Source organism: Staurois parvus, unplaced genomic scaffold (assembly GCF_062004578.1).
Source record: "Staurois parvus isolate SC_StPar_1 unplaced genomic scaffold, SC_StPar_1.0 ptg000202l, whole genome shotgun sequence".
Lineage (NCBI taxonomy): Eukaryota > Metazoa > Chordata > Amphibia > Anura > Ranidae > Staurois > Staurois parvus.
In genome coordinates this window covers 4,511,512-4,523,919 of record NW_028317998.1, presented here as the reverse complement: position 1 = coordinate 4,523,919, position 12,408 = coordinate 4,511,512, and the positions used below count along the sequence as shown (strand labels likewise).

Below are 12,408 nucleotides of genomic sequence, written 5' to 3'. Positions count from 1 at the left end.
AGAAGAATGAAAAGAATGAAAAGAAGAATGAAAAGAAGAATGAGAAGAATGAAAAGAAGAATGAAAAGAAGAAGAAGAATGAGAAGAAGAATGAAAAGAAGAATGAAAAGAAGAATGAAAAGAAGAATGAAAAGAAGAATGAAAAGAAGAAGAAGAAGAATGAAAAGAAGAATGAAAAGAAGAAGAAGAAGAATCTTTTCATTCTTCTCATTCTTCTTTTCATTCTTCTTCTTCTGCTTTTCATTCTTCTTTTCATTCTTCTTTTCATTCTTCTTCTTCTTCTTTTCATTCTTCTTCTTCTTCTAAGGATGAGGATGAGGATGATGAAGAAGAAGAAGAAGTAGGATGAAAATAAGAAGAATTCCAAGCCGGCAAAAAGTGTATCTGCAGAGCTCCGCTAAGTGTATCTGCAGAGCTCCGCTAAGTGTATCTGCAGAGCTCAGCGGTTGAAACATTGTATCTATTTGTTTCCATTTATGGAAACAAATAGATACAATGTTTCAACCGCTGTAAATGTGAATGTCAGAGAACTGTCAGAAAAAGAGGAGCTCTGCAGATACACTTAGCGGAGCTCTGCAGATACACTTTTTGCCGGTTTGGAATTCTTCTTATTTTCATCCTACTTCGTCTTCTTCTTCTTCATCCTCATCCTCATCCTCAGAAGAAGAAGAGGATGAGGATGAGGATGAAGAAGAAGTAGGATGAAAATAAGAAGAATTCCAAGCCGGCAAAAAGTGTATCTGCAGAGCTCCTCTATTTCTGACAGTTCTCTGACATAGAACTGTCAGAAATAGAGGAGCTCTGCAGATACACTTTTTGCCGGCTTGGAATTCTTCTTATTTTCATCCTACTTCTTCTTCTTCTTCTTCATCCTCATCCTCTTCTTCTTCTGAGGATGAGGATGAGGATGAAGAAGAAGAAGAAGTAGAATGAAAATAAGAAGAATTCCAAGCCGGCAAAAAGTGTATCTGCAGAGCTCCGCTAAGTGTATCTGCAGAGCTCCGCTATTTCTGACAGTTCTCTGACATTCACTCCATACAGCGGTTGAAACATTGTATCTATTTGTTTCCATAAATGGAAACAAATAGATACAATGTTTCAACCGCTGTATGGAGTGAATGTCAGAGAACTGTCAGAAATAGCCTATTTCTGACAGTTCTCTGACATTCACTCCATACAGCGGTTGAAACATTGTTTGAAACATTGTTTCAACCGCTGTATGGAGTGAATGTCAGAGAACTGTCAGAAATAGCGGAGCTCTGCAGATACACTTAGCGGAGCTCTGCAGATACACTTTTTGCCGGCTTGGAATTCTTCTTATTTTCATCCTACTTCTTCTTCTTCTTCTTCATCCTCATCCTCTTCTTCTTCTTCTGAGGATGAGGATGAAGAAGAAGAAGAAGTAGGATGAAAATAAGAAGAATTCCAAGCCGGCAAAAAGTGTATCTGCAGAGCTCCGCTAAGTGTATCTGCAGAGCTCCGCTATTTCTGACAGTTCTCTGACATTCACTCCATACAGCGGTTGAAACATTGTATCTATTTGTTTCCATAAATGGAAACAAATAGATACAATGTTTCAACCGCTGTATGGAGTGAATGTCAGAGAACTGTCAGAAATAGCGGAGCTCTGCAGATACACTTAGCGGAACTCTGCAGATACACTTTTTGCCGGCTTGGAATTCTTCTTATTTTCATCCTACTTCTTCTTCTTCTTCATCCTCATCCTCAGAAGAAGAAGAAGAGGATGAGGATGAAGAAGAAGAAGAAGAAGAAGAAGAAGTAGGATGAAAATAAGAAGAATTCCAAGCCGGCAAAAAGTGTATCTGCAGAGCTCCGCTAAGTGTATCTGCAGAGCTCCGCTATTTCTGACAGTTCTCTGACATTCACTCCATACAGCGGTTGAAACATTGTATCTATTTGTTTCCATAAATGGAAACAAATAGATACAATGTTTCAACCGCTGTATGGAGTGAATGTCAGAGAACTGTCAGAAATAGCCTATTTCTGACAGTTCTCTGACATTCACTCCATACAGCGGTTGAAACATTGTTTGAAACATTGTTTCAACCGCTGTATGGAGTGAATGTCAGAGAACTGTCAGAAATAGCGGAGCTCTGCAGATACACTTAGCGGAGCTCTGCAGATACACTTTTTGCCGGCTTGGAATTCTTCTTATTTTCATCCTACTTCTTCTTCTTCTTCTTCATCCTCATCCTCTTCTTCTGAGGATGAGGATGAGGAAGAAGAAGAAGTAGGATGAAAATAAGAAGAATTCCAAGCTGGCAAAAAGTGTATCTGCAGAGCTCCTCTAAGTGTATCTGCAGAATAGAGGAGCTCTGCAGATACACTTTTTGCCGGCTTGGAATTCTTCTTATTTTCATCCTACTTCTTCTTCTTCTTCTTCTTCTTCCTCTTCATCCTCATCCTCATCCTCTTCTTCTGAGGATGAGGATGAAGAAGAAGAAGTAGGATGAAAATAAGAAGAATTCCAAGCCGGCAAAAAGTGTATCTGCAGAGCTCCGCTAAGTGTATCTGCAGAGCTCAGCGGTTGAAACATTGTATCTATTTGTTTCCATTTATGGAAACAAATAGATACAATGTTTCAACCGCTGTAAATGTGAATGTCAGAGAACTGTCAGAAATAGAGGAGCTCTGCAGATACACTTAGCGGAGCTCTGCAGATACACTTTTTGCCGGTTTGGAATTCTTCTTATTTTCATCCTACTTCTTCTTCTTCATCCTCATCCTCAGAAGAAGAGGATGAGGATGAGGATGAGGATGAAGAAGAAGAAGTAGGATGAAAATAAGAAGAATTCCAAGCCGGCAAAAAGTGTATCTGCAGAGCTCCACTAAGTATATCTGCAGAGCTCCGCTAAGAAATAGCGGAGCTCTGCAGATACACTTTTTGCCGGCTTGGAATTCTCCTTCTTCTCATCCTTCTTCTTCTTCTCATCCTTCTTCTTCTTCTCATCCTTCTCCTTCTTCTCATCCTTCTCCTTCTTCTCATCCTTCTTCTTCTTCTCATCCTTCTTCTTCTTCTCATCCTTCTCCTTCTTCTCATCCTTCTCCTTCTTCTCATCCTTCTTCTTCTTCTCATCCTTCTTCTTCTTCTCATCCTTCTTCTTCTCATCCTTCTCCTTCTTCTCATCCTTCTTCTTCTTCTCATCCTTCTCCTTCTTCTCATCCTTCTTCTCATCCTTCTCCTTCTTCTCATCCTTCTCCTTCTCCTGCTTCTCATCCTTCTCCTTCTCCTCATCCTTCTCCTTCTCCTTCTTCTCATCCTTCTCCTTCTCCTACTTCTCATCCTTCTCCTTCTTCTCATCCTTCTCCTTCTTCTCATCCTTCTCCTTCTTCTCCTTCTCCTTCTTCTCATCCTTCTCCTTCTCCTTCTTCTCATCCTTCTCCTTCTCCTTCTCCTTCTTCTCATCCTTCTCCTTCTCCTTCTCCTTCCTCATCTCCAAGGGCATTTAAATTAAAGGTACAGTGTTCTGCACTAATTTAAAGGCTCTCTGAAGCCTAGAAACCCTTTTTATAAGTTAAATTCGTAGCGAATAAATTCGCATCGAATCGAATTTCTTCCTCAAATTCGGCGAATCAGCCGAATCAAATTTTTGAATAATTCGCTCATCTCTACTCACTTCCTTGAATTTTGTGTCATGTATTCACTATGCCCTGTGAGTAGGCACAGAATTCACAGAGTCTGTCTTCTGAACTATGAAGATGTTAAGAGGAGTTTCAGGAGGTGGGGTCAGTACAGGAATTGTTTCTTGCAGGCATCAAGGCACCATGGGCTATGCAGTCCTTGGAAAATGGAAATGGAATGGAAACTTATATTGGATTGACCAATGTAAAACTTTTTGTTCTCTAGCTGAATCTAGTTTAGTGACTGTTGTGATATTATGTATGCGTAATAGGAAACTGATGTGCAAAATGAAACCTTCAAGAAAGTGCTAGGCAACCACAGTTCTTTTCCAGAGAGTGTAGTGTTTATGGGACACACAGATAGATGTCAAGCAGAGTATATACAAAACTAGAAAATCTACAATTTCTGGGGAAATTGTGTGAAGTGTTCTTGCCTGCACCAGTAGTGTGCAAATGGAGTGGGTGGAGTAGCTTTTCTCTCTCTGCTGCCTGCTCACACACCTGGGTTCCTATGGTGGAGGAGAGGTTAAAAACAAACTACTCCAAGTTGCTCACTTCACTGGCGGTTATCATCTTCCAACGTAGTAGCTTCTCGGCCTTTTGGCTAAGATCAAGTGTAGTATCTGTTCTTATCAGTGTCCAGTGGGGGTGCTCCCGGCCATTCTAGCTTTGCGGGGATGGCTGTTGTATAGTACCCTCACTGATATGCTGGGGGTCCGGAAAGCTAGTACCGGAGGGACAGAAACCGGGGAGCGCCATGATGCGTTCTGGGGCCCTGGGAGTAATTCCTCCGGGAAGACTGGAAAGACCCAGTACCTCCTGATTTGGACGGATCTACCTTGGTCTGGCCAGGGGCTGAGGAGGCAGAAAGTCCGCAAACTCGGTGCCTCCTGAGTAGACGCTCTCAGGGGTGCCACTAGTAACACCTGGGTGTGGGACCCCACTGTGTGAACATGGCACATGGTCACTGTTTTTACATTCTTTTTGCACAGCGCCCTAAGGACCAGGCCTTTTGGCTAGGACCAGGGCAATTTTTGCTACGGGCTTCAGGGCCTGGTCTGTGCACAATTTGGCACGGTACCATTTTTTTATTTTCTATTTATTTATTTATTTATTTTATTTCACCTCCCATGTTTGTCACTTTTTTCTTTCGTTTATGTGTGTGTTTTCACGGATGGAGGGTGTGGGTCCTCGGGCCTACCCTGAAGTCTAGGGGGAGGATGTGTGGCCTTTTGGTTCCTTCCTCCCCTGATCCCTAGGGGGCTTTTCTTCGGGAGAGCCCCCTGACCAAGTACTGTGTGTCTGGCTTCGGCTGGACACAAGGAACGGTGGTCCACCAGGCCTTTTGGCCAGGAGGACCAATTGGGAACCTTGTCCCCGTCAGGAGCTTCGTGCCCCGGGGGATCAGGGTAAGCGGTCCAAGCCCCTTTAGGGGTAGGACACAGCACACCCCTAAGTGCACTTTTTCGTGTGGTGTTTTGCACTTGCACTTTTTTTGTGATACACTTACGGGTTTTTACGTTTGCGGACATAAAAAAAAAAAAAAACGGTTGTAGTTTAAAAATTTTAAATCCTACAGTGAAGAGCTTTATATTGCGAGAATCACACGACCCAGACCTATATTTTGAGGCATAGTATGTCTCTGAAATATTAAAAATGAAGGCACAGTCGCAGCTTAGAAATTGCCCTTCACATTTCAGGTGTCTAAAGTGGATTTTCAATGAATGTCAATGGGCGCCGTGAGTTGCAAACAAATGGTCATATTGTGCAAACTATCAGGACTATGGCTTAGCCGTGGACATTTTTAGTGGCAGCAGGGATAGCTGAACGTTTTGATAGAAGATTTGTGTTGGTGGGCTTGAAAATGAGGGAGTGATGGCAGTTTAGAAATCATGTCCTGATTTTTCAGCTCACACTCTAGCTTTTATCAGCTCTTACTCTAGTTTTGAACATTCCGCCATTCATTCCTATGGGAAAATTTCACCACAAAAACGCCGATATTTCGTGAACCATTCTGCAAAACGTTCCACAAAGTAATAGCAATCCAATCGGGAACAATCCGCACGTTTCGGTATATTATTGTCTATGTAGTGTAAAAACTGTGGGAGGAGTTAGGGTGGTAAATTTGGCTATAATAAGAATAAGAATATATATGTGAGATAACAATAGGTGGTCTTGCCATGCAAGAACACTTAACTAGAAAATCTACAATTTCTGGGGAAATTGTGTGAAGTGTTCTTGCCTCCACCAGTAGTCTACAACTGGAGTGGGCAGATTAGCTTTTGTCACCCTGCTGCCTGCTCACACACCTGGGTTCCTATGGCAACTCACTCTACAGCAAGGCAAGAGGAGCGGTTAAAAACAAACTGCTCCAACTTGCTCACTTCACTGGCGGTTGCCATCTTCAAACGGTTGTAGTTTTAAAACTATAAATTCTACAGTGAAGAGCTTTATATTGTGAGAATCACAAGACCCAGACCTACATTTTGATGCATAGTATGTCTTCAAATTTCAGGTGTCTAGAGTGGAGTTTCAATGAATGTCAATAGGCAGCGTGAGTTGCAAACAAATGGTCATATTGTGAAAACTATCATGACCATTGCTTAGCCGTGGACATGTTTAGTGGCAGCAGGGATAGCTGAACATCTTGATATAAGATTTGTGTAGGTGGGCTTGAAAATGAGGGAGTGATGGCAGTTTAGAAATCATGTCCTGATTTTTCATCTCACACTCTAGCTTTTGTCAGCTCCCACTCTAGTTTTGAACATTCTGCCATTCATTCCTATGGGAAAATTTCACCACAAAAACGCCGATATTTCGTGAACCATTCAACGAAATGTTCCACAAAGTAATAGCACACCAATCGGGAACAAACCCAACGTTTCCGTATATTACTGTCTATGTAGTGTGAAAACTGTGGGAGGAGTTACGGTGGTAAATTTGGCTATAATAATAATAAGAATATATATGTGAGATAACAATAAGTGGTCTTGCCATGCAAGAACACTTAATAATATAATAATAAAAGCTCATGGGTTCCTTGAAGCCCAGCTCCAGGAACAGTCAAAATCATTCCTTGCAGTGGGGCTGCTCCAACACTTCTAGGGTTAAATGATTGTTTAGGTCTAGGAGATATAAACTGCTAGGCTCGCATGGCAGATAGGCCTCCGCTTTGCTTCAGTGGAGAATTGTTCACCGGTGTCTTCATGTCCATAACAGAGCCATGGGCCTATGTCTTAATGACATTAGGGGCATCCAACCTCACAGTATGGGAGAAGAGGCTGCTAGGACCAGCCTTGCAGTGCATAGGAGCCTGATGAGTGAAAGACCAGGTAAATAAAATTGCTTTTCCTTCCATGTAAACATGCATTTAACCTTTGCAGTGCAGAAGCAGCCAAACTGCAAAGGAAGATTTTTTCCCCCAGAGCTCAGCCATCAGAATTCCAGGTTCTTCATTTCATTATTTTATTCAATTAAAATTCCCTTGATTTATACATTATCATTAATTCATTAGGATGGGGAAAGCTGGTTGGTTGACTAGACACACATTTTGATATTTTTATAAACAAACAATGCTCACTGGAAACCACCTATCTGAGATCAGATGCATAAACAGGTTTCATTTTAAATGCTCAAGACCCTTCCTGCAATTATTTACCATATAATTTGAGGCCCATTGTATTATTTACAACCCTGGCATCAGACTGCAGTTTGTATCACAGCAAACAATTACCATTTATCAATTTGGCATAATTTGCTTGTGCCATAATTCAAAGCAGAGTATCCTTCAGATCTGAGAGATGGAGAGTCTAATGTCCCTATTATTAAACTACATGGGTGTTGTAACCTATAATTTCATTTGCCTTTTGAATAGAATTAGCAGAGGAAGAGTCTTTCAGTCTACCACTCCTATTAACAGTTGAATTTGCCTTTTAATAGAATTAACACTGTCAACGAACTAAACCCATTTCCTTAGGAGCTACATTGTCCCATTGCCCTAAGGTATTGTTACAATATATATATTGTGAGGGATTAGCCCAGTAGCGAGTTGTGCTCAACACCCTGGATGAGTGAGAGCACGATGAAAGAGGCTCAGCACAACAGCAGGATCTTGGTGAATAAAGTTGTGCTTTATTTACAAGACTGGTGAACACACAGTGCATATATTCAAAACAGCAAAAAAAAATACAAACAGAAAATAAAGCCTTGCTACACTGGGCATCTAATTACAAACACAGGTTCCTCTCTACCTGTCTGGATACAGCCTACCACTGCTCAGACACAGGGTGTTCACAGAGTCTCCAAGTCCCAAAAACACACAGATTTACTCTCACCACAGTTTGGTTGCTCCCCAGCCTTTCCTGCACAGCAAACTGGTTCCAGGGTGGAGCATTCTCTCTAAGCAGCCTGGCAGTTTTATAGAGCCCAGAGCCCTTAACTTACTACAGCTGAGCTCATGAAATCATCAGTGAGCCAAACAGGCTCACTACACAGCACAACAGGAGAAACAGTCTGTGTATAACATGAACCTGGGACAAATATACCTCCCATCCTGGACACATCCCTTAGTTTTTCCTGCCTTCCTGTCACATAACGCTCCTCTTGTTTCAACCTTGGGGTTGGAACACAGGTTGCTAAGCATGCGTGTACTTGGGACAGGGCATCTGCATTCCCCATTCCAGCACCGGGGTGGTGCTATATGATGAAACTAAATTCTGGAAGGGCCAGGAACCACCTATTCACTCTCCTATTGGTCTCTTTGTTCTGTGCCATCCACTTTAAGGGAGCATGATCTGTTACTAGTTCAAATTGTCTACCCAATAGATAGTAGCGGAGAGAATCTAGAGCCCACTTTATTGCTAAGCATTCTTTCTCAATAGTGGCATAATTTTCTTCATTGGGCTTTAATTTCTGGCTGAGATAAATAACAGGGTGTTCTTCCCCTTTGAAAACCTGAGACGACACAGCTCCTAACCCAACATCTGACGCATTAGTCTGGACCACAATATCCCTTGAAAAATCAGGGGATTACAACACTGGCTGTCTACATAAGGCCCGTTTTAAGGCCTCAAAAGCTGCTTCTGCTTCAGGAGTCCATTTGACCATGACAGACTCCTTTCCTTTTGTCAAATTTGTCAGGGGAGCAGCCTGTGAGGCAAAATGAGGAATAAACCGCCGGTAATAACCAGCAATTCCCAAAAATGCTCGTACCTGCTTCTTGTTGGTGGGGCATGGCCAGCTTTGTATGGCTTCAACTTTGTTGACTTGGGGCTTTATCAGACCTCTCCCAATGGTATATCCCAGATACTTGGCTTCCTCTAGCCCAATGGTACATTTTTTTGGATTGGCTGTAAACCCAGCTTTCCAGATAGAATCTAGTACTGCCTGGACTTTTGGTAAATGTGAGTCCCAATCTTCACTATGAATGCCCACATCATCTAAGTATGCCGCAGCATAGGCTCAATGGGGCTGGAGGGTTTTATCCATCACCCGTTGAAGTGTGGCATAAGCATTCTGCAACCCAAAAGGCATCCTCCAATACTGGAAAGAACCCTCTGAAGTTACAAATGCCTTCTTTTCCTTGTCTGATTCCGAAAGAGGAATCTGCCAATACCCTTTGGTGAGGTTCAGTGTTGTCATATACCGGGCTGTCCCTAGGCGATCAATCAGTTCATCTATACAGGGCATGGGATAGGTGTCAAACTTGGTGACTTTATTCAGTTGGCAAAAGTCATTACAAAACCACCAACTTCCACCTGGTTTAGGCACTAACACAATAGGACTGGACCAGCCGCTATTTGACTCCTCTATAATCCCCAGTTCAAGGATATGCTTATTTCTTGGTGAATTGCCTCTCGCTGAGCTTCTGGAATATAGTAGGGTTTCAACTTGACCCTTTCCCCCAGAGGGGTAACAATGTCATGCTCAATCCCAGAGACCCACCCAGGGAATGCTGAGAGTTTTTCTTTATTGCGGAGCACAAATTCTCTAGCTTCCTGTTGCTGCGTTTTTGATAGAGTCTCTGCTACCCCGACCTATATATATATATATATATATATATATATATATATATATATATGGGATATCCTCAAGCAGGTGGATTGATCTGCTATGCAATTAGTGCCATTGCTAATACAGACATCTGTTAACACACGTTTTCCTTCACTAAAAACCAGTGTAAGTGGGTATCCTCGTCGACTTCCAAATATAAGGGGGCATTACATTAACTATCAATGTAAGGGAGCACTACACTGACCAATAATAAAAAAGAGCATTACATTACCACTAAGGAACGGACCTCCTGCGCTAGAAATGGGGCCCTATCTCAATAGCTGCTGACACTTAACCTCCTACCAAAGTGAGTGAATAAACAATAAATAATATAAAGTGCAGCGCTAAACCTTAAAAAACATATAAAAAGGTAATAAATATATAGATACGTGCTCTAAAAGTCTGTGCAAATAAAAGTTAAATAAAGTGCAACACATGTATTCCCACCGGGAATATTCAAAGTGTCAAAGTGATCACAGCAAACAATCTGTCAAAATCACTCAAAATATAAACCACTCAAAATAAGTCCATTTGTAAATAGTGTCCAAAAAAACCGCAATCTTCATGCATGTGATGACAAGTGTCCACACTGTGTGAATCCAAACAATGGCTACAGTGGCCCCTCACCTCCTTACATTGACCCCACAGGGTCAGCTCGCCTTAGGATAAAACACCACTCTGATGTATCACCGGATCCTCCCCAGAGTCATATACTCTGTCAGCAGCTTCCTCCCCGGTTCATATATAAACAGAAAGCTTTCATAGTGTAAAACTGTATTTATTCAATCTATTTATAATAAAAATGCCCACTCACATTTAAAATCTTCAATATCAGGCTCCTATACCTCATGCTATGAGTGCCTTGCATGGGTATTTGATATAGGGGTTTCAAATATGGCCGCCACGCCGGAAATGACATCACCGCGCTCCCAGAATCCTCCTCGCGTACCGACGCGTTGCGTCACAATAGACACGATAAAAAAAGAGCATTACATTACCAACCACCAATATAATGCGGCACCACAATGACCACTAATGTAAGGGGAGGGGGCTTCCCCACTAACCATCAATCACTTCTCCGGTGACCACTGATGAAAAGGAACACTACACTAATCAACAATGTAGGAAAAATTGTCTACACTGACAACTAATGTAAGGGGATTTTACTGACCACCATCATAAATGGAAATTATAATGACCTCCAATGTAAGGGGGCACTTCCAGGCCAGTGCCCTTCCGCCACCATGCTGTATGTTACCTCAGCACTGTGTATGCCATGATGTATGTTACATACTCTGATCTTCTGCATCCTGTATGCTGTGCTGTACAATACATTTTCTGGATGCCTGCAGTCTGTACAATATATAGCATGTAACATACACTGGACCTCTAAACTGAAGGCCATGATTACATGCTCCTGAGCAGTGTACTCTGTATGGTTTGCTGCACATTCAGTACTATAGACTGCTTGCACTCATGACAGTGTGCTCTATGTTACATACTCTAGGTCATTGCTTACTGTTCGTCAAACTGTACATTACACACTCCACTATGCTTTCAAAGTTAAAATAAAGTAGACTCATTTAAATTTTAGATTTAATGTTCCTGTTAACGTGAGTAGAAAAAAGTCTCCTAAATGAAAGAAAATGTACACTGACTCCACTATTTACTGCAAAGTGAATTATTTTCCTGCATTAAATTCCAATAACAACTAGTAATGTCATTAGCAACAGGAAAACAAATTTACATATAAATCATTACATGGTTTGCGTGTGCTCAGTCTTGGTGATACTATTGATTGCCCTGAGCTTTCAGTGCCCAGCAATGTTGTCTATAATTGATTATACAAATCTTATCATGGGCAGCCCAGTCAAACGAGATGTAAGAATGTGAGTTTGAAACATGTTGCTTGTCCTGCTGTGCTTTTAGACTAGAATCAAAAGCAAGAACAATGATAAATAGAGCTGTTCATTCCCTAGCTAAATGTGCTCCCATGCTTATAGACAGAGTACATGCATTTATGATAAATGTTGCCATTTTTGCCTTTCTTAATTAGTCCTGACATGCTGATATTGATTGTTCTGTATCTATCTTGATGGTACTCATTTTAAATGTCTAGAGGAAAATGTATTTAAAATTAATAAGCACATATTTTGCTGTTTTAGCATCAGCTACTTGAAGAATCCCTACAAGCTACATGGATAATGTATTATATAATAATCTTTACACAAAATATGCTATAAATAAAGGCAAGTAAAAAAAGGATTTAAGATTACTTTACAGCTAAAGCCAAAAAAACACCAGCACATGCTCACATTGGGAATAGCCGCAATTCTTTATCGGAAGCAAAGCATCAGGATAAAAGTTAGCAGTTGCATTTTAGACCAAACTTTTGTTGTTAGTCAAAACTGGTCAATAATACAAGTGAGACACATAAATACCCTTTCATTCCTCTCCCATCCAATAGTCAGCAAACCTAATCTGGACTGGGAATCATTAAACTAGCAGAAAGTAAAATCATTTTAAAATATAGTACATTGCAATGTTTGATAATAAGAAAATAACATTTAAAATCATCATCTTGACTGTTAAACTGTTACAGTGTTGTTAAACTTTTAAAGATCAAAAAAGATGCTCTTTCAAAGGAAATACAGTATATAGCAGGGGTCTCCAAACTTTCCAAACAAAGGGCCAGTTTGCTGTCCTTCAGACTTT

The 12,408-nt window shown here is 41.2% G+C and overlaps 1 pseudogene; it reads left to right on the top strand.

Annotated features, from left to right (window-relative positions):
• The first annotated feature begins 4,226 nt into the window (after positions 1–4,226).
• LOC149461457 (U2 spliceosomal RNA) lies at positions 4,227–4,387 on the top strand (annotated as a pseudogene).
• The last annotated feature ends 8,021 nt before the right edge of the window (positions 4,388–12,408 follow it).